This window comes from Marmota flaviventris, chromosome 3 (genome assembly GCF_047511675.1).
Source record: "Marmota flaviventris isolate mMarFla1 chromosome 3, mMarFla1.hap1, whole genome shotgun sequence".
In the NCBI taxonomy this organism is placed as follows: Eukaryota; Metazoa; Chordata; class Mammalia; order Rodentia; family Sciuridae; genus Marmota; species Marmota flaviventris.
In genome coordinates, this window is record NC_092500.1 from 142,247,863 (window position 1) to 142,269,910 (window position 22,048).

A 22,048-nucleotide genomic window follows, 5' to 3' on the forward strand; every position below is an offset into this window, starting at 1 on the left:
CTAGATGTGCATGGTTTAGCGAACATATATTTAATAAGATATGTGACCTTCTATTCTCCTTAAACAATAATAATTCATGTGTATGTGTTCACTACTATTATGTCTTATAATAAACATCTTAAACTATTAAGTTGTGTATTATATAAATTCAATATTGTATCAAGTATATAAATTCTCACTCAAAAATCTGTGATATTTAATGAGGAATTTTGTCTACATGGTCCTAATTAATTTGTAGTTAATTCACCAAATCTTTACCTGAGTAGGATTTTCAATGTAGGTCATTAGAAATTAACTTTCTTTCAAATTCTGTAAGTGACAGGTAATATCCATTATGTATCTTGATGGGGTGATAGATAATGCCAACCTAATTAGTATTTATTGGTGCATACTGAAAATGAAAATAATTTATCTACCAATCATTTTAATTCCTTTTCCTAGAAAAACCAATGAACCAAAATAGCAAATAATCCAAATTAAAGAAACTGACTCTATTTATTCCATTTCAGTAATTAATGCACCTCTTGTTTCATAGGAATTTGAGGTGACTTATATAAAAAAAAACTTGCGTAATAAGAATATGAAGCTAGATGGTGTTTGTTGATTATCTCAAGTAAAGGAAGTACCATATTTTAAAGGCTTTTGCTAAAACCTTACCATTCTCTGAAACAATACTCATTCAGAAAGAGAGTAGGCAGTTGTCAGGTCACTGGGCAATATTTTTCAAATATGAGCAATCAGGAATAAAAGTCCCAGATACACTTCAATGTAGAGATAAAATCTGGGTTGGTCTGCCTCAGTCTTGGCAGTCTGTTATCATGCCTATTGTCAGAACACTTCTAGTGATGAATGGAGACGGTCCTCTCAGGTACTGTAACCGTAGGCAGTGAGCTTTAGATGCAACCAGAGTAAATATTGCTGGCAGATATCTCTGCTCTTTCTCAATCTCCAGTGAAAAAAAGGGAGCAGTTGTAGAGGTCACTAAATGTGATTTAAAATATATGTGCATAAGTATGTATATGACCAATAAGAAAGTGTGGGCTTCCTAACATAAACCATGGAAATATCCACTTTTTCTCCACATAATTTACATAGCTCAGTGCTTTGGTTTGAAGTGGTGTAATTGTTTTATTGTGTCCCCCAAGGTCTGTTGGGATTAAGGGTTTTGTCCCTAGGGTGATACTAATGAAAGATGGTAGAAACTGTGGGAGGTGGGGCCTGGTGGGAGGTCTTTAGATCATGGGGTACCTTCTAAAAGGATTATGAGACTGAGACAAGGAACAGGGGAAGGAGATATGGACAGATTCACATGCAATTTTAAGATAATACGGAAAGGTGCATGTACTTTTTACATAGTTTATGCCAATGGTAACATCTTGAAAAACTCTACTGTAATATCACAATCAGGATATTGACACAGATGCATTTAAAATACAGAACATTTGCAACATCCCATGATCTCTATGTTGTCCTTTTATAGCCCACCCAATGCCCACCTGCCTGAACCTGTTACTTATCCCTGGAAACCACTAAGCGCCGTTTCTCTCTGTGTTGCTGGCCACTTCTCGGTGCCCCGCCGCCTCTAGCCACCGGGCTGGCCGCAGATCAATCAGCCTGGATCTCCGGTCGCACAGTTCCCTCGCGATTGAGACCCAGTAACCCGTCCTCGGTGATGGAAATCCTTCCTCTAGGTTATGGTGCAACCCAATTTTGCTGGAAATTCCCAACAAGATAGCTTTTGATCATTCTAACTCGTTATTCACCTGTGCAGTGACGCGGTACACAGGGGTGATGCACTCTATTCACCGCCATCTTCAATTTTATTTATTTTGTCAGAGAACCAACTTTTAGCTTTGTCAATTTTTTTCAATTGTTTCTTTTGTTCTGATTTCCTTGATTTCCGCTCTGATTTTAATTATTTCTTGCCTTCTACTGCTTTTGCTGCTGATTTGTTCTGTTTCTAGGGCTTTGAGCTGTAGTGTGAGGTCATTCATTTGTTGGGTTTTCTTCTTTTAAGGAATGAACTCCACCCAATGAGTTTTCCTCTTAGTACTGCTTTCATAGTGTCCCAGAGATTTCAATATGTTGTGTCTGTGTTCTCATTTACCTCTGAGAATTTTTTAATCTCCCCCTTGATGTCTTCTGTAACCCATTGTTCATTCTGTAGCATATTGTTCAGTCTCCATGTGATGAAAACATTTTTATTTTTTATTTTGTCATTGATTTCCAATTTCATTTCATTATGATCTGATAAAATACATGGTAGTACCTCTACTTTTTTGTATTTGCTAAGAGTTGCTTTGTGGCATAGTATAATGCTCTATTTTAGAGAAGAATCCATGTGCTGCTGAGAAGAAAGTGTATCTGTTTGATGCTGGTCGAAATAGTCTATACATGGCAGTTAAGTACAAGTTATTAATTGTGTTATTGTGCTCTGTAGTTTCTTTATTCAACTTTTGTTTGGAAGATCTATCCAGTGGTGAGAGAGGTGTGTTAAGGTCACCCAAGATTATTGTGTTGTGGTCAATTTGACTCTTGAACTTGAGAAGAGTTTGATTGATGAACACAGCTGCACCAGTGTTTAGGGCATATCTATTGATAATTGTTATGTCTTGTTGGTGTTGGGTTCCCTTGAGCAGTATATGAATTCCATCTTTATCCTTTTTGATTAACTTTGGCTTGACGTCTGCTTTATGTGATATGAGCATGGAAACCCCTGCTTGCTAGTGCATGTGAGGGGTATGATTTTTCCCAACCTTTCACCTTCAGTCTGTGTATGTCTTTTCCTAACAGACGAGTCTCCTGTAGGCAGCATTTTATTGAGGATGAGCTCTCTATGTGCCTCTTACATCCCATCACATGAGTAATTTCATTTAGCATGATTAAACTCTTTGTGTTTTCAAGGTTGCTTACTTCAAGGCACGAAGTAGGTAACACACAGAGTTCTTGATATTGGGATGAGAAGATTGGTTGTGCAATCTGGAAATTTGGTGGGCGTTTCTGGAGGACATCAAGACTTTGATAGAATGACAAATCCAGAACCCTTGAAGATGTTCACAATGGTTCTTCAGATTGTTGCTACTCTGATCCAGAATTAAGAGGTCCATTAATCCATAATAAAGTAATATCAAATTGGGGAATTTTAAAACAAGTTTTGGATGTTTTGAATTATAGGATCAATTTTTATCTATTTTCTAGAAATTTAAATAAAAACTAAGTAAAACTTTCAATAGAAGTTTCTTTATTGAAATAGCAATGGGGCTAGGGTCATGGGTCAGTGGTAGCATACTTGCCTGGCATGTGTGAGGCACTGGGTTCGATTCTCAGCACTGCATATAAATAAATAAATAAATAAATGTCTATTAGCAACAAAAAACAAAAATAAATAAATAAAATTAATAGCAAGTTGTATCTGCTCTGGAATATTTCTTAGCACTGAGACATTTAATGTATGGTACAAATAAATGGTTACATTTTTGGCAAATCCTTTTATGTTTTTATTAAAGAACACTGACACCAACTTGTCTCTTTGGCTTGTGTGTTGTCAGTGGTTTTCTGGAATCCTAGACGGCCGCTGTCACCTGCCTTTCCAAGATGAGAAAACATATTTATATGAGTTTAAGTGTTCATCAACATAAACTTTCTTGGACGTATTTCACTCTAGCTTGAGGTATAAAGCCTTTTGTTGTCTGTAGAAGCTGCTGGGCTGGGATACTCTTCCTTCTTTGATTTTCTTTTGATCATCAATCTGGAAATTCCTCCAAACACTGAAAAGTTACTATGTAGATCCAAATGAGATGATCCCTTTTCCAAAAAAAAAAAAAAAAGTTTACTAAAAGGATACTATGAAAAATGCATTTCAGGAGCAAAATGTTGGGATAATATTACTTATATTACCTTTTTACCCATAAAGATGCAAGTTTTTAATTACTATAATCTACAAATTGCTATAACTACCTTGATTCATGACTGGGCATAATACCATTAAAGCATTAAACCCATCGGGGGTATAGAACATGTTTTCAAAGTAGGGGAAAAAAAAAAAAAAACCTAGAATCAAGCATTCAAGAGCCAAAGGAGTCACAGTATTTTGAAAACAGCCACGAGAGTGAGTTAGCATATGGAGGACAGACTTTCAATAGTGTTAGGGATGTTAAGGTTGTGGAATGAATTGGTAACTGTAGTCAGAATGATCAATACAACTTTCTTTATTGCAGCAAATTGGAATCATTTGTAGGAAACCATGATTTCAGTGGTGCTTTGCAGGTCACAGTACTCTAAAAGGCTTCTTCATGAATATTGAAAATCCTAGGGTGTTAGGGCGGCCACGTCCAGGTGGCAGGAGCAGCCCGCCCTGCTGGGGCGCGTCACAAACGCTGAGGGCGGAGTCACCCAAGGGGGACAGCGGAAAGTCCAGGTAAGGAGCAGAGGCCCCCCGAGGGGTGACTGCGCCACTGGCAGCGAGTTCCCCGTGAAAGCCCAGGCCAGGGCTCTGCGTTACCAGGCAGAAGGCGACGTTGGCGCGAGCCCCGCAGCGCCCCGATTTCTGAGGCTGAGGTCACAATCGACCCCGCAGCGCTCAAGGCCGCTCCGTGGAGAGAGGTGGATGGTGAGAGGAGCGGGTTTTGCAGCGGCTCAGAGGTTGCAGCGATGTCGTCCTGGTTTGGGGGCCTAAGCTCCGGCTGGGGCCACTCCTTGCGTCAGGTGGGGGACAGCTTGGCTTCCCTCACCAGCCATATCTCCAGCTTCGCCAGGGACGCGTTTCTGGACGATTTAGAAGAGGTAGAAGCAGGTTTACCTCATTGTGGGAGAAAGGAAATTGAAGCTCCCCAATCTCCATTCACATCAAAGGATGGAAGACTTACAAAGGATTGTACTGATCGGGAAGAAAAGCACCAAGAAGCATCAGGGCTTTCCATAAAGCATCCCTCTGCACGTTACCGACATCAACTGCAACAGAGAGGGACAGAAGCCAGCCAACCTAAAGCAAGACAGATGGTGCTAGAGGATCACCTGTGGAGACGGCAGTCACCTGCCCAATCAGTACACTCGGGAGCTGGTGGTACACCAATAACCACTGCACCGGCTCCATTCAGCTGTGGAATCAGTCGTCAGTTTTCACCTTTTCCTGATGGAGACATGCACTTTAGTGACATCATTTCATCACAACATGAAATAAAGAGCTTGTCAATTGAAGTTTCGAGGCTTGAATCTGAAGTCAGCCCCTGGAAGCATATTGGTCAAGCACAAGGAACACGTAATTCTGATCCAAGGGAAATCTGCAAACTCCAAAATACTATCAAGGTACTTGAAGAAAACCAAAGTCAGGACGTAAATAATCATCAACATGAAATGCCAGCTTTGCAGAAGGCACATCAAGAGAAACTGGCAGAGGAAAGTTGCCGGCATCGAGAGGAATTTCGTGACTACGAAGAACGAATTGAAGAACTTGAAAATCAGTCACAACAAGGTGCCTCAGGGGTTACAGCCTGTGAGATGCAAAAAACTATTCAGGTTCTACAAACTGAAAACGCCGAGTCGACGAAAAACATAGAAGAACTTGAGGATCAAATAAAAGACATCAATAAAAAATTATCTTCTGCAGAAAATGACAGAAACGTCTCGAACACAGAACAAGAGCAGCTCGGTGTGGAAAAGGGACAAATAATTGAGCAGTGTGAGAACTTGCAACTGGAATGCAGTAAATTGCAGCCTTCTGTGATGGAGCAGAGTGATACTGTGGCCAAAAAGGGAAAAATTCTCCCACAGAGTTCATCGGTGGAAGAAGTGCTCAGGCTGCAACAAGCCCTGTCTGATGCTGAAAAGGAAATAATGGGACTGAACGGTTTAAACCAGGATAACCATCTGGCTGAAGACAATCTGAAACTGAATGTGCGTGTTCAAGTTTTAGAAAAAGAGAAGTCATTATTGAGTCAAGAAAAGGAAGAACTTCAGATATCACTGTCAACATTGAGCTGTGAATATGAACTAATTAAAAGTACAGCTTCAACAGACGTGAATTTGTGTGTACAATTCCATAACTTAAAACTTAACTTGGAGTCGAATGAGCAAGAACTGAATCAAAGTATTAATGAAAAGAAAATGCTGATAGCTGAGTTGGAAGAACTGGACACTCAGAACCAGGAAGCAACAAAGCACATAATTTTGATAACAGATGAGCTATCCAAACAACGATATGAAGGAGACCTTGTAATCAAGAAATTGAAACAACTCAATCAAGAGAAGGATTTTGATAAAGAATGGTGTCGTATACTAGAAGTAAAGGGCAAAGGCTAGGACAGAGCCTTCAGAACTAGGCTGCTTGGGTTCAGAGCTCAGACCCACTGCTTACCAGCTATATTATATTGTCCAATGTCTTAACTTTTCATTGACTTGGTTTCCCCCAAAGCTAAAAAGAAGATGATAAAATTTCCTTCTTTTGTATGGATAATAAAATAAAGTGAGGCACCATTCTTAAAAAAAAAAAAAAAAAAAAAAAAAAAAAAAAAAGAGAAGGATTTTGAAATCGCAAGCCTCAAAAAGAATATTGAGCAAATGGCTGCTGATCAAAAAGAAACTAAGGAACTTTTGGCATCTCATTTAGAAGACCAGGAGCAATTGATACAATGTATAAGTGAGAAAAAACTTTTTCTTGACAAACTCAAAGAACAAAGTTCAGAACTCCAAAAGGATTTAGATAAGTGTTCTCAGGTCTTAAGAGAAAATGAAACTTTAAGGCAAACCATAGAAGAAAAGGACAGAAGGATTGGATCCATGAAAGAAGAAGGAAATCATCTGCAAGAAGAATTGGAAAGACTTAGGGAACAGCAGCACAGAGCTGTCCTTGTGGCTGAGCTTGAAACCCTCGATAGTATCACAGAACTAGAATCTGAGGTATCTCAACTGAATTTCGTCAATAATCATCTGGAAGAGGAAATTAAACATCATCAGAAGATAATTGAAGATCAAAGACAGGGTAAAATGCACCTACTTCAGTCTTTACAGGAGCAGAAGAAGGAAATGAATGAATTGAAATACCAATATGAGCAGATGAATGCTGCGCATACCCAGTTATTTTTAGTAAAAGATGAGGAAATTAAGAATTTGAAGAAAACCATTGGACAAATAAAAGCCCAGTTGCCTGGAGACAGACATGACACTCAAACAGAGAATTCCGATGTTCTTCGAGAACCGAAAGTTAAAGAAAGCCTTACTGTAGAAAATGGAGGTGAAAAACACAACCTATTGAAATCTGAAAATGAGATGTCAGTGAAAGGAATCAAAGAAGAACTTGAGATTAAACTTCTAAAAGAACAGAATGTATCTTTAACCAAGGAGATTCATCAGCTGTCCACAGATGAAGTTGGTAAACTCACTCAAATTATCCAGCAGAAGGATGTGGAGACACCAGCTCTTCAGGCTAGACTGTCTCCAGTTTCCCACCCCCAGGATGTCCTTTACCTTCAGCAGCAGCTGCAGACCTTCACCACGGAAAGAGAACAAGTCTTAGCCATTCTGAACGAGAAGGTGAAGGAAAACAGCCATTTAAAATCAGAACATCACAAAATGAAGGATCTAGTTGCTGTGGAAGAAGCAGCCCTCATCCAGATTCAGGAAGAATATAGAAAATTGCCCACCCGATTTGTAAGCAGTGGTCAAGGTATGTTCAGAGAGACTCTGCAGAATCTATCTTGTATCAGAGAAAACGACATTGAGATAGAAGCGCTAAGTCAGAAAAGTCACACTTTACTGGAAGTTTTCCAAACGTTCGGCACTGGTAATGAGAAGGGAGGTTTTAGTGTTCATTGTCATCAGTTCCAGGGGCTCCTAGAGGAACATAATCAATCAAGACAGCAAGTTAAACAAATGGAGGAATGGAAACATCAGAAGGAGCTTCTTCCACTTCAAGCCCAAGCTGTGGTTGATGGTGAAAATCATTCTAAGTTAGAAGCAGACCACACCGGCCTCATCCAAAGTGATGAGCTGAGTGACACCAAATTAGGCCAGGATCAGCAGTGCACAGGGCAGCTTTGCAACGCCAAGGCCCTTCCTGTGGGAAAACTTGATAGTACTTCACCCCAGCTCTTGTCTGCTTCATCACTTAGCTCCCAGTCAGCAGAGGTCCAAGAGCTGAGACAGTCACTGCAAGAAAAAGATGCTACAATTAAGACTCTTCAAGAAAACAACCACAGGTTGTCTGAGTCCATGGCTGCTTTGTCGGAGATAGAGAGCAAAGGACATGAACAAATGGATTCGGAAATTAAACAGCTAAAGGCAAAGCAAGATGTGTTACTGAATTCACTTAAAGAAAAAGATCTCTTAATCCGAGCCCAAAGGGATCATTTACTTTCTTCAAATGAAGAGTTCACCAACAAAGTGAGTGAAAACCAAGTATGGAGGCAAGCAGCCAAGATCCTCAAGGAGCGAGTATTCGTTTTAGAAATGGACATTTCCAAACTCAAAGCGGAAAATGAAAACATAGTAGAAATATCCAAAGGAAAGGAAATGGAGTGTCAAGCATTACAGGATACCAACATGAGGTTCCCTGTGATGCTGCGAGAAAAAGACTTGCAGCTGGAGACTATGAAGGAGAAAGCTCATGCCTTTGAGCAGCCGTTACAAGAAAAAGAAGAGGACAAGTGTGGGGAGTTCAGTCATCTTGCCACTGCAGTTGAATCAATGCAGGAGAAGACCATTATGTTTCAGCAAAAGACAGATCAAGTCATCTTGTGTCTGAAGCAAAAACAGATGGAGAACAGGACCCTCCAGCACGAGGTTCAACACTTACATGACAAAGAATTACGCTTACACCAGGAACTAGAGAGACTACGCAGCCATCTTTTGGAATCAGAAGATTCTCACACCCGGGAAATTTGGGCTGTGGAAAAAAGGGAGCTTGAACTGAAAAAGAAAGTCATGCTGTTGGAGGAAAAGCTAGTTTCATCTTCAACTACAAGTCATCAAGCCAATGTGCAGGTAGAGTCCCCGCAGGAACAGTTGAGGATGGAATCCCAACAGAGGGATGAGAAGGCACTGCAGTTTCTGCTCTCCCAGGAAGGAGGAACGCAGTCTGCCCTGTCATTAAGTAACCTGCAAACGGTTCAGGAGCATTTCCAGCAAGAAGAAAAAGCTATGTGTCCTGCAGAATTCAAGAAAGAACATAAGGAAAAGGCAGAAAAAGTCGAAGGAGAAGCATTATTATCACTCAGGATGAAGCAAATGTTGTGTCTGATTCAGCACCCAGACAGTTAGATCTCAAGGAAGAACAGACTGGAGAACTTACAAAACAAAGTGAGCTCCTGCAAGAAATGCTGGACAATACACCAAAGAAATTGATGAACATGACAAGCAGCACAGAAGGAAAAGTGGACAAAGGCCTCCTGAGAAACCTTTTTATCGGTCATTTCCGCACACCCAAAAGTAAGCGTTGTGAAGTGCTCCGGGTAATCGGAAGGATCCTGGACATTGAAAAGGGGGAAATGGAGCACTTGTTGAAAGAAGATTATGGAGGTGTTACCACGTGGATGCCTGGTTGGCTTGGAGGAGGACCCAAATCTGTCCCCAGCACACCTTTGATACCAAGTCAGCAATCTGTGTGGAAGAGTTCTTTTTCAGAACATTTTGTTAAGTTTCTGGAAATGGAATCTCATCCAGCTGTTCCACCACCCAAACTTTCTGCTCGTGCCATGGAACTGTAGATTCACCAAGAAGAAGAAAGCAAGGTGCAAAGGTGCCGGGAAGTGGTAAAGAGGCAGCAGAAGTCAGAGCCACTTACTCACCTAGCTGGACTTGGACCTAGTGGACCTGGGCATCTTCTCTGGAACCCTTCGCAGATGTCATGCCCACCTTTACACCATTGCCAGTGTCCCCAGACCATCCTGCCAGGGTTGTACTAAAGGACCTTTTAAAGCCATACGTGACTCTGAAGCCAGAGATGATGTAGAACTTTAAAGAAGCCATAACTCTGTACTTTTTGAGAGTGGCCTTTTGGAAAAAGTGTCATGTATTTGTAGACAAAAAGAGAAAGAAAAAAGCTGATGTATATAGAGCTACTAGGTATTTTGTTTTCCCTTTTTCTCTTTCTTTTTTCTTTTTCTCTTTCTTTTTTCTTTCTTTCTTTCTTTTTTTTGATGTAGAGCTTAAAAATTTATTTTGTTTGCTGTAGCACTTTTTGTTTATAATTTTATTTTGATGTTATGATGTAATCATCAACAATAATCAATTCTAATGTACTTTGTGAGCAACTGTACAGTGCAGCAGTAGTGAACCATTAGCTCCAACCTATTTTTTTTAATTCACCTTTCTAGATGTTAATGTCCAGAAAGAAGACCATTTTTATAAGTCAAACTGAATGTAGAGTGACACACAATTTTCAGTGGAAAAGTTAATTTGCAAGGATGTATCATTAAATATCGGGACTGTTTACGTACTTTTCTGGGCTCTAAAATAATGCTTATAAACACATTTTTAAAACCATTTGACAGCAAGGAGGAGAAATGGGGAGAAATAAAATCATATAACGTTTTCAAAGATGAAATACTTGGAAAAACCTTTTTCATTTTGTAAATTAAGGTAAAAGATAAATCAAAAGTTTTTAGCTGAAGTTAGGAGAAGTCAGAGAAGAGAAAAAGCAGATTATATAAGAAACACTTCTCTGACACCTGTAATTTCTAAAACCATTAAGAACATTTTTATTAAAATTAATTTAAATAAAATTTAATAAAAATTAAATGATAATTCAGTAAAAATTGATTTAATTTAAATTTATTTTTAATGAATATTATTTAATTTGAATTTATTTCATTAACATTATTAATCAATTTAATAAAGTTAATTTATATTAAACTATGATCTAATTTATATTTAAAATTTATTAAATTTTATTTAAATGAATTTAATACAATTTAATAATATTAGTTTAATTTACATAGAATTTAATATAAATCAAATTATTTCATACTAATGAAATAATTTACAAATAAATTTTAATAAAATTAAATTAATTTTAATAGAAATGTTCTTAATGGTTTTAGAAATACAGGTGTCAGAGAAATATTTGCTATATAATCTACTTTTTTCTCTTCTCTGATTTCATCTAACTTAAGCTATAAACTTTTGATTTATCTTTGATCTTAATTTACAAAAATAAAAAAGGGAAGACAAGATACCTAGTAGCTATATATATCAGCTTTTACTTTTCTTTCTTTTAATTTTTTCTCAGTTTCAACTTTTTATTCATTTGATTTTCAAGCTCTTTTAGGATAGGGACATGGGATTTACCTTTTAAGTCTCAAGCAATCAGAAAAGAAAGAAAGTACTAGTTTTGGCTTTTTAATGTAGTGCCGAAAAAAGGGACCTGAAACTAACAATCAGTTTTAGAAGACTTTGTATAAAAAAGGCCGAAAATTATTTAACTCAGGACACTTATGGCTTTAAATTTGCCCTGAGAGGTGGACAGTCCCCTACGACTCTGCGAATGTGGTTCTCTGAGACTTCATCCTGCCCATAGGTTGATGCGACCACCACCACCACAGCCATGAGACACACCTGCATGCTAAACATCAGTGAAGTCACTTCCTTGCACCAGCACCAGCTGCTTACAATTGAAGAAGAGTCTTTAATTTTTTATAAGTCCATTATAAAAAAATCCTAACTTGAAGCGTAATTGAATCTGTTTTGAGTAAATTCTAGTAACAGAACTAATCCATGGTAGTGAATAACAATTCACATTTAAAAGTCATCGCTAAAATATATACTATTTTAAAGTTTGTATTGGTGAGATACTGTAAAAAGATGGTCTTTGCAAAGTCTGAGAACCGGATTCACACAGAGCATTTCCAGAATTATAAACAAATCGGAATCTCCATAATTACATGATAAAACTGTGTATAGGCTAAGTAGTCTTTATTTCATCCTTTAGTTCTTATGTGAAACTTTTACCCTATTCATCAACTTTTAATTATCTTTGTAATAATGTAACTATTTTGACATCCAAAAAGAAAATACTATTGTTTTGAAAATTGAGACAAGCAATAGAATATGATTGGAACTAATTTATATGGCATCTTACTTTGTAAATATAGATTAACAGATTTAAAAATGTTGCTGAAAAATAAAATTTTACTTGTTCTACAGCTACTTTGTTCTTAATTAATCATTTAACCCAAGCAATTATGGCTTCAAATTACATGACCCAAGAAGCAGTTGAGAATAGGAGATACTCAAGTCTAGTTTTAGACATCTCCATACTCATGTTCCCAATATATTTAATGATGGCATTTAAAACGGGGATGTGAGTATCTTAAAGTCCCTTTCTCATTTTTGCTATGGTGTCAACTGAAACTATTTGTGGCTACCTCTGGAAGATGTGGGAAATGTTCAGTCATTTGATGTATGAGCCCTGCCCTTGGAGCATCTGGGGCTGGGGCTTCTAGATCCCAGTAAAGTCTTTGAATTCATAAACAGCCTGAAAAAACTTACTCACATACACAGAAAATGTATTTAATCAACATCAGTTTGCAGGAACCAGAGCAGAGCAAAAGTGGTTATTGAAGAGTTCAGGCTGAAATACTCAGAACTGGAGAATATTGTGAACTTGTGGTCTATTGCCATGTTTTCTTATCTGAACTTCCTTTGGATTAAACTTGCCTATTTTAGTCACCAAAGCAAATATTTAAGTTGTCCAACCAATTCCTTGGGAAATGAGATCCTTTGGTCTTAATGACTCTTAAGCACATCTCAGAGCTTAGTTCACTAGATTTTTTGTGTTATGAAGGCACATTTGGCCTGGTGAAGAGTGCCCCAGACATGTCTGGGCCTCAGTAGGTATCTCTGAGCACACGTCTGATGAGTGCACACAGTGTGTATGTTGGAATTTGGTCTATGGATGAGGGCACCAACATGGTCAGCTGGTGGACACTTAGTGGGAATATCCCCCAAATCCATTCGATGATGGTTGGGGACAGGGTAGAAAGGATTATAAAATATGGAATCATTTTGTGGTTGAGGATCACTGTCTTATCTTGGTGGCTGGCTCTCATTGAGTTCAGAGATGGGAAGTCTGTGGCCCTATTGTGAGAAGCATTGGTGTGGTGAACCTTGGTTGTTTTGAGCAGCTGAGGAGAGAAAAATAGGGGTTGAAACTGAAAAACACACGTCCTGTGTTGAAGAAAGTAGAGGAGAGGAAAATGGAAGGAGACAGAAAAATATTTGAAGAAGTAAGGGCTTTTATACTTACAATTTCCTAGAGTACAAAAGTATCAGATTTAAAATTTCAACAAACTCTAAGAAGAATAAATACAGAAAAAATCATTCTGAAAGAAACATCTTGGGCAAATTCTTGAAAAACAGTGGAAAACAAAATATTCAAAGAAGCTATGGTGGTGTAGCTTGGTGTAAAGTACCTGCCCAGCATGCACAAAGCCCTGAGTTCAATTCTCAGTACAGGAAAGCAAAACAAAATAAAACAAACAAACAAAACATTACACACATAGGCTCAAAGCTAAGAATAGTACATTTCTTGTTGCAAAGCAATTCTCATGTCTGAATATGTACCTCCCAAATTCATGTGTTGAAGTTCTAAACACCAGTACTTCAGAATGCATAGAGACCTTAAAGGTAATTAAGTTAAAATGAAGCCATTAGGGTGGGTCCTACTCCATATGACTGGTGTCCTCATAGGAAGAGAATAGAACACAGGAACACAGAGGGAAGACCACGTGGAGACAGGGAGATGATGGCCTTTCACAAGCCAAGGAGAGATCTCAGAAGAAACTCACTCTAGTAACACCTTGATCTGAAACTTGTCGTCTCCAAAACTGTGAGAAGATAAATTTCTGTGGAGCTTTGTATGGCAACCTGAAAAATTCTGTGTAATAATAGAGCAAAATCTTTAAAGGGCTGAAAAAAAAATCCTGACAATATTGAATTCCATCTCCAACAAAAATATCTTTCAAGAACGTAGGTAAAGACATTTCAAGGTGGTGCACACCTCCTAGCAACTAAGGAGGCTGAGGCAGGAGGATACTAAGTTCAAGGCCAACCTGGGCAACTTAGTTTGACTCTTTCTCAAAAAAAAAAAAAAAAAAAAAATGGAGTAGGGAAGGAGCTCAGTTGTAGAGCGGCCAGAATTCAATCCACAGTACTCTAAAAATTATTTCTTAGGCATCAATATCTAAGAGAATTTACTGCCAGCAGACCTGAACTAAAATAAACAATGACAAAAGTTCTTTAAGCAGAAAGAAAAATGCTATTAGATTTGTACAAAAAGCTAAAGAGAATCATGAATCATAAATATGCAAATACATAAAAAATTATTTTTTCCATTTTTAAGTGTTAAAAGCAACATTAATAAAAGTTCACTGTGGGATTTACAATGTAAAAGTAAAATGAACTACAGTAAGGCACAAAGGATGGGATGGGCAACCTGTGACATACAACTTCCGTCTACTGTACATGTTTGCATATAACTTCTTTAGATATACTGTTGTAAAGTTGCACACTATAGGTGAAGTGGTATTCTATTTTTTGAAAGTAGACTGAAATAAATTGATTATGTATGTTGCAAAACTTAGAGCAACAGCTAAGACAACAATGAGAAGGATGGCAACAGAAACAAAGAGGTACAGATAACAAGCCATTTTAACTTGAGATAAAATGGAGAACTAAAAATATGCCCAAACCCAAACAAGGCAAGTAAAGAAGAAAAAAGGAATAAAGAACAAATGTAAAAAGCAGGAAACAGGTAGCAAGCTGACATTTAAAGCTGACCATATTGATAATCACATTAAATTTAAGTAGTCTAAATACTCCAGTTAAAAGACATAGACCATCTCACTGGGTCAGGAAGCAAGACTGAGCTATTTGTTAGATTTCAAGTTACACACTTGAGATATAAATAGGATGATTGTTTAAAGTAACAGGATGAACAAAGATGTATCATGTCACCACGAATGAAAAGAAAGCTGAAGTGGCTATGTTCATATTAGACAAAGAAGATTTCAGAGCAAGAATTATAATCAAGGATAATGAAGGATTATATCTAATCATGAAGATGAATTCATCAAGACAACATAATTCTAATATGAACAACTAATAATAGAGATTTAAAATACATGAGACAAAACCTGATAGAAATGAAAGGAGAAGTAGTTAACAAAGTAGAATGTTATGTATAAATTTTCAAATAAATATAGAATAGTCATTAGAAAAGACCATAATGTAGACCATAAAACCACTGTCAAAAGATTAAGAGGATGAAAATCATATAAATCAAGTTCTTTGATCATGAGAGAATTAAGCAAGAAATTAGTAGCAGAAAGATAGCTAGAAAAGGTCCCAAATATTTGGGAATTAAATAACACACTCTAAATAACACGTAGATGAAGCGTAGATCACATGAATGGTTAGAAATGTTTTGAAATGGTTGGAATAAAAATGCAATGTATCTAAATTTTTGGGATGTAGCCAAAAATGCTTAGAGAGGAATGGATATCTTTAAATGCCTTCTTATAAGAGAAAGATCTTAAATCCCAAAGATCTTAAAACCCAAAGTTTTCTCCTTAAAAGTTTAGAAAATGAAAAGCAAATCAAAGTAGAAGAAAGAAAATTATAAAGAGCAGAAATCAATGAAATTTAAAACAGAAAGACATCTTTGAAAACAAACAAAAAAATCCTGTTCAATTGAGAAAATAAAGAGTATTGAGAGAATTTTGAAGATTGAACATGTAAAGCAGAAGACACAAATTACCAATATCAGAAGTGAAAGAAGGAATATGGCCACAGACTTTATTGAAAGGACAATAAGGGACTATCATGACTAACTTGATGCCAATAAATTTGAGAGAATTGATAAAATAAACAAGTTCCATTTGTCCAAAGACCCAAACTACAAAGCTTTTCAAAAACAAAGCTCATAAAGAAATATGGAATATATTTATTGGACACTTTTGGATTTTCAGTGAAGTCATTCACAAATAATAACATCATTGCTTCTGGAAAAAAAAAAAAAACTGGCTCAGGACTGATCACACACACACACCAAGGACAGAGGCAGAAAGCAGATTTATTGTCAGGCACCTGATGAGGCTACACTAGGCAGACAGTGAGGGAGAGCAGCAGAAACTCCCCTTGAGAGTTATTTTTTATAGGCCAGAATCATGGCCACCCATTAAGGGCAGGTTTAGCCCTTGCAACTGGCATAACAAGCATCTCCTGATTTTGCGGAAGGCAAGTTTCTGTTTTTTGAGAACAGAGATGGGCAAGTCTTTATCTCTCAAGGAGAGAACAAGACCAAAGACTGGCAAGTTTCTATCTCAAGGACGGGCAAGTTTCTTTTTCTTGAGGATAAGAACAGTATTCATAAAATGGAGGTGGGAGAAGGAGGATGGCTGTAGTCATGCCAACAGCTTCCTTTTGGTTTTAATATGGGGGTTTAGGGTGGCTTATGGATGGAGGTCTCTTCCTCTTTGGCTACTTCCTGCTGGCATGGGGGCGGGCGACAGGGGCAGAGGCAGGTCCCAGAGGGGTTTCTTCTGCCAGGAGAGTATATTCCCTCAGAAGCGTCTCATTGACCACTTGGTTGGTGAAGGTCTTAGTTCTTTTCATGATGGCTTCCTGTAAACACTTACAAACACATGATAACAAAAACGTCAGGCAGAGAAATGGCAGTGAGAGATCCCAGAAGGGGTAAGCCCAAGTAAGGATGGGTTCCCTAGGCTGGTGAGAGAGGAAGCAGGGAGTGGCCAGAGAACTCGAGTTTGAGCGTAGCTGTCAGATTCTGTACGGTTTGTGTGTTTGTTCCACCTTTCCTGATTAGTTGACATAGTAACAACATTGTGCTCCAAGGAAAAGGCAGGTGCCTCCCTTTTCGGCTATTATTAGGTCTACTGCCCTCCTGTTTTGTAGGGTGACTTCTGCCAGGGACAGGAGCTGAGCCTGTAGGAGGCGGATAGCCTCAGTTTAAGTGGCTACTTCCTCGCCAAGTTAGTCAAGTTGGGAGGCCAAATTGTCAAGTTGGGAGGCCAAGTTAAGGCTATGTCCAAGAGCTCCCTCTCCTGTCCCCAGGGTTACCAGTGAGGATGTTAGACTAATGTCTAGGAGGACTGGTAGTGTTACCGCTGTTGACCGGTGACGAGTTCTTGCTTCCCCATTGTTGAAGAATAACACCAAAGAAGCACGCCGAGGCAAGGTCAGAGTAGAAATTAGAAGTTTATTAAAGGACAGCAGAAAAGACTTCTCCCGGAGGAAGAAGGGGACCCAAGAGGTGGAATCCGTGGAAGGGATGTTGTCTCCCCTTTTTATAGTTCTTTCAGTGATGGAATGTAGGTGGGAAGGCCCCAGGGGTGGGACACAGGTGGGCCAAAGAAGTAATCTGGTCAGGAAGGACTTCTGAGTCAGCACCTTTTTGCTGGGGGCTGTTCATTAGCATTTCTTTGAGGTGGACTTTGGCCTAGGGCCTTTTGGGACTTCATTAACATTCCATGAGTTGTCCTGTGTTTTCCCTGAGTCATTCTCCACACGGCCTCCATTTTAGATTTCACTCGATATTAGACCCGATTTACCTAACTACACTGAATACCTAACTTTAAATCTGGCTTCAGTAGGACAACTGCCCACTTAGATTGTGTTGTCTTGATGGAGGGAAAATGCATACAGCCTTCTCTGCCGAAGTATAGAGAGCGAGCTGGGAGACGGGACAATCAAGAGCAAGGGCCTGGGGTGGAAGTATTGATGCATGTTGTGAGGGAACTATTTTGGCATAAGAAGTGAGTTCCTGGGGGGTCATGGAAGAGTCTGACCCCATGATGATATGGTGTAGAGAGCAAGGGGGCTGGTATGGGTGTTAATCGGGGTGTTCCAGCAAGACCTGTTTAGCCCTGCTGTATGAAAGGGCAGCTGTCAGAGAATTTTTGTAAAATGGGGATACAAGAGTTGATGGGTAGGGCCACATTGGATAGGAGAATGGCTGATCTAGGTGGATCATCCATTGGGCCACATACGAAGCAGTCTTGTTTATAAAGGGACTGATTTGCTATATGGTGTAAGAGGGAGAGAGAATAATATATGATTGAAAGCTAGGAAGTCTGAGCATGTCTCTTTTGTAAGTTTTGGGAGATTTTGCGGGAGTCGTCCTTTACTGTATCAATGACCTATATCTAATGGGGTGTGTGGTGTTTGGTCACAGGTTCAGATTATCTGGATAGATCCATGAGGGTCTGAGTTTTCTACATAAAGGTCTATAGAGCCAGTTACTCCTTTTTCCCATTTTGTGTCCCAAGAATCATTAATCCTGAAAGTAAGTAAAGACAGGACCCTATCATAGGGGTTTGGAGAAGGAGGGGGTTTGTCTGTTGGAAAGCGACAGTCTGTTGGAAAGAGCCATATCCATGATCCATATGATGGTCATTGCAGGACCATTTGGAACATCCCTTCCAATCCATGTTGTTGCATGTGTCAGAGTTATCAGAAGTTAACCAGAGACAGAAATTATGATAGGAAAAGCTTGTTTGGGTGTATTTGGCCCAGTAAAACAGTTGGTGATGCAGATCTGGGCAAAGTTGAATGTGAGGGAGAGGGCCTTTTGACAGCCCTTAATGGGACAGAAGGTGGAGGTGACTGAAAGTGGAGGTTTTCTGCCCATTGCATACATCTTAAACTGCCAGGCATAACGAGTGCCAGGAGGGTTCTGGGAGCCGTGGGAGGGAAGCAGAGAGGAGGGGTAATAGGATGATCATGGCCTATGGAAGAAGGAAAGGGCGTAGAGGAGAGAGTGAGGAAGGAGATTAGTTTCAGTTAGGGTGAAGTCAGTGAAGGATCCCTGAAAATGTAAGTCCTGAAGGAGCTGGAAGAGGAGAGAGGCCTTGAAGTCCTGGGTCAGAGGCCAGCTCTGTCCATAGGATGAAAAGAAATTGATAGAACGAGAAGGGGAGAGGTCCTGGAGGAATCTGGTATGGTCCAGGGTGAGGGTTAGAGATTGTATGGGAAAGTCCCTTAGAGAAGACAGGTTAGGGGGAAGTAAGTGGTGTAGATAGTGAGGATGGGTACCTTGGTAGTGTCGGGGGTGTAGACGTGTTTTAGACAGTGTCTGGGGGTGTAGAAAGAAGAATGGTGTTGGACTCTTTGTTGGGAAGGGAGAAGAGAGCTGCCTGCTGGGCCATTTGGTCTGCCAGGTTGTTGCCTGCTGTCATAATGGAATTATCTGTCTGATGGGCTTTGCAGTGTACTCTGCCAATAGGAGAGGAAGGAGGGAGCCTTGAGGACGACACTGACGTATAAAGCATTGGAGATGGAGGAGCCTTTGGTAGTCATGGGTCCCTGTTCTTTCCATATTGCTGTGTGAGCTACGAATATATGAAAGGCATATTTAGAATCTGTATAAACATTAGAGATTTACTCTTTGCTAGGGTAAAGCTTGGGTTAGAGTGATTGGTTCTGCTTGTTGATTGGTGGTGTTAGGGGGTAGGGGGTTAGCCTCTATCACTTGTAAGGCTGTGGTGATAGCGTAGCCTGCTATTCGAAGGCCTTCATGTAAAAAGGGACTCCCATCCATGAACCAGGTGTATGAGGGAGTTGGCAAGGGTCCTTCCTGAATATGGGAGGGATGGGGAGCAATTGTTCTAAGGTCTCTATACAGGAACAGAGAGGATGATGAGGATTGGAGTCGCTGGGAGGGGGAAGCAGAGTTGAGGGATGGGCAAGTTTTGAAGGTTGGAGCAGGGTCTTCAATCAGTGAGATCTGAAGGGAAGGAATGCGGGAAGGGGGCAGGGTCTCAAGACCCTTGCAGGAGAGTAATCCAGTTATGGGTGGGGGAGAGGACAGTTAGAGGTGACCCAAATGTCAGTTTCCTTGACTCCTGGATCAGGATGCCTGAGGAGGCCAGTACCCAGAGGTAAGATGCCCGTCCCCATATTGCTGGGTCAAGACGCTCCGAGAGAAATGCCACTGCTGCACGAGATGGTCCCACCTGGTGGCCTCGAGCTCCCGGGCGAATCCTTGGTTTTCTGTTACATACAGAAAAAAGGGGTGAGACGGGTCAGGCAAGTGAAGGGCTGGGGACTGCAGGAGGGCTTGCTGGAGGCCGAGGGGAGTGTTGATGGGTGTGATGAGGGGTTCCAAGAGGGGGTCCTTTGTGATGACATAAAGGGGTTGGGCCAGCAAAGAGTGATTGGGTATCCATGCCCGAAAGTCCTGTTAATTCCAGGAATGAGAGATCTTCAGCCTTGTTAGTGGGAACAGGAAGGTGAGAAGTGAGTGTTTTTCAATCCATCGTAATGGCCTTGTGGGACAGGGTTAATTGGAAGCCCAAATAAGTGACTATGGTAAGAGAGGGATGAACCTTAGAGAGGGAGACACAATATCCTCGCAAGGCCAAGAAGTTCAGTAATTTGGCCATGTGGATTTTACTTTGGTAAATTAGGCTATGTTTCTCCAGTGGAGCTCAACTCTAATGAGGCTGATGAGTAATTTTTGGTTGTTTCTGGCAGTTAGAATGGGATGCAATTAAGCAGCTACTTGCCAATTCTATATATTTCCTGTGGGTGACACTCCCCAAAATATGCATAGGCTGCCAGTTTGTCTTATTTTACAAATTCAGCCAGAGCTCTCTGAGTGTTTCCATGTGTGTGTACAAATTAGTAGATAGATGCATATTATATTTGTATTCAAACATCATATAAAACCACACTCATGCAGAAAGAAGGTAAGCTGTACAGTTTCCTTCTACCCCTGTTTGAAGAGTTCACGACACAAACGATTACTAGGCTCCGTAGTTAACATAGTGGTGAAGAAGGCATAGTTCTCATTTCAAAGGTAGTTGGGGTAGGAACCACTAGAAAGCAGTTTAAGAGCAATGCCCAAGTACTCAGAAACACATAAACACAGGTGAGCAGAGAGCTTGGAAGGGCTGGAGCATGATTACAAATAATATCTTAGCTGGGCATTCTTAGGTCATTCCTGCCCCACGGAGATCTTGCTGAAATTCAGTAAAAATACAGACAATGCCATTGTTTTAGCAAAAGTAAGTAAGTAAATAAATAAATAAATAAATGGAGCCACATGACTTTATATGGCACCCACGTGTTGTATGCATTCCTGTTGGACTAAGCTCTTTTTTTTTCTTTTAAAATTTTTTTAAATTGTTGATAGACTTTTATTTTATTTATTTATATGCGGTGCTGAGAATCAAACCCAGTGCCTCACACATGCCAGGCAAGTGCACTACCACTGAGCCCCAGCCCCAGCCCCTGGACTAAGCTCTTTTCTTTTCTCTACTGGTGAGTAGATTTGGTAAAGGTGTGGAAAACCAGAGAAGCACAGGCATTAAGGGGTGACTTATCACGGCTGCCTATTTCAATTAAACATTGGTTAAGTAAAAGAGAGTGCCTCTCGGCCACCTTCCTTCAGGCTCAACAACTTTTCCTTTTAGAAATTGGGAGCCATGAGTGCTGAGTCAATTTTGAGATGTTTCTTTTTACTAAAATGTCAGATTAGATTTTTCCAAGGGAACTTTCATTGAAAAATACCTACATCCTGCATAAAACACCATTTTTACTTTACTTTTTTGTTTTTAATATTTCTGCATTCAGAGGAAATCAGAAATCTCCAAGGATCCAAATTACAAGAAAAATAAGGAAATGTTTAAAGCTTGAATTAAAACCCAAGCCATAGAAACTAAGTATCATTCACTTAAAATGGAAGTTTCCCTGAGGGCCAGATGACAGTGGCAATCCAAAGGCATCAGAGCCTTTGAGTAGGAAGCCTGGGACTTTATTTCCCCACAAAGGGGCTGAAGTGGCTCTAGATCAGATGTACTCCCTGGCCTTTGGACAAAGACAGTACAGTTTCTTACTGGAGAAAAATATTCTTAACCATTAAGGTTCTTCAAATATTAGATTAAAACAAATATTTTTGCCATTCAAGTGATCAACTCTACAGTCAACATTCTTTACACAGAGAGATCAATAGGCCAGATGATTTTACAGGTAAAATCTACCACAAAAGAAGATACCCAGATTTGTATTATAGGATAGATATTTATTTAAACCAATA

The 22,048-nt window shown here is 39.6% G+C and overlaps 1 pseudogene; it reads left to right on the forward strand.

Moving 5' to 3' along the window:
* The first annotated feature begins 4,650 nt into the window (after nucleotides 1-4,650).
* LOC114085828 (thyroid receptor-interacting protein 11 pseudogene) lies at nucleotides 4,651-9,943 on the forward strand (annotated as a pseudogene).
* The last annotated feature ends 12,105 nt before the right edge of the window (nucleotides 9,944-22,048 follow it).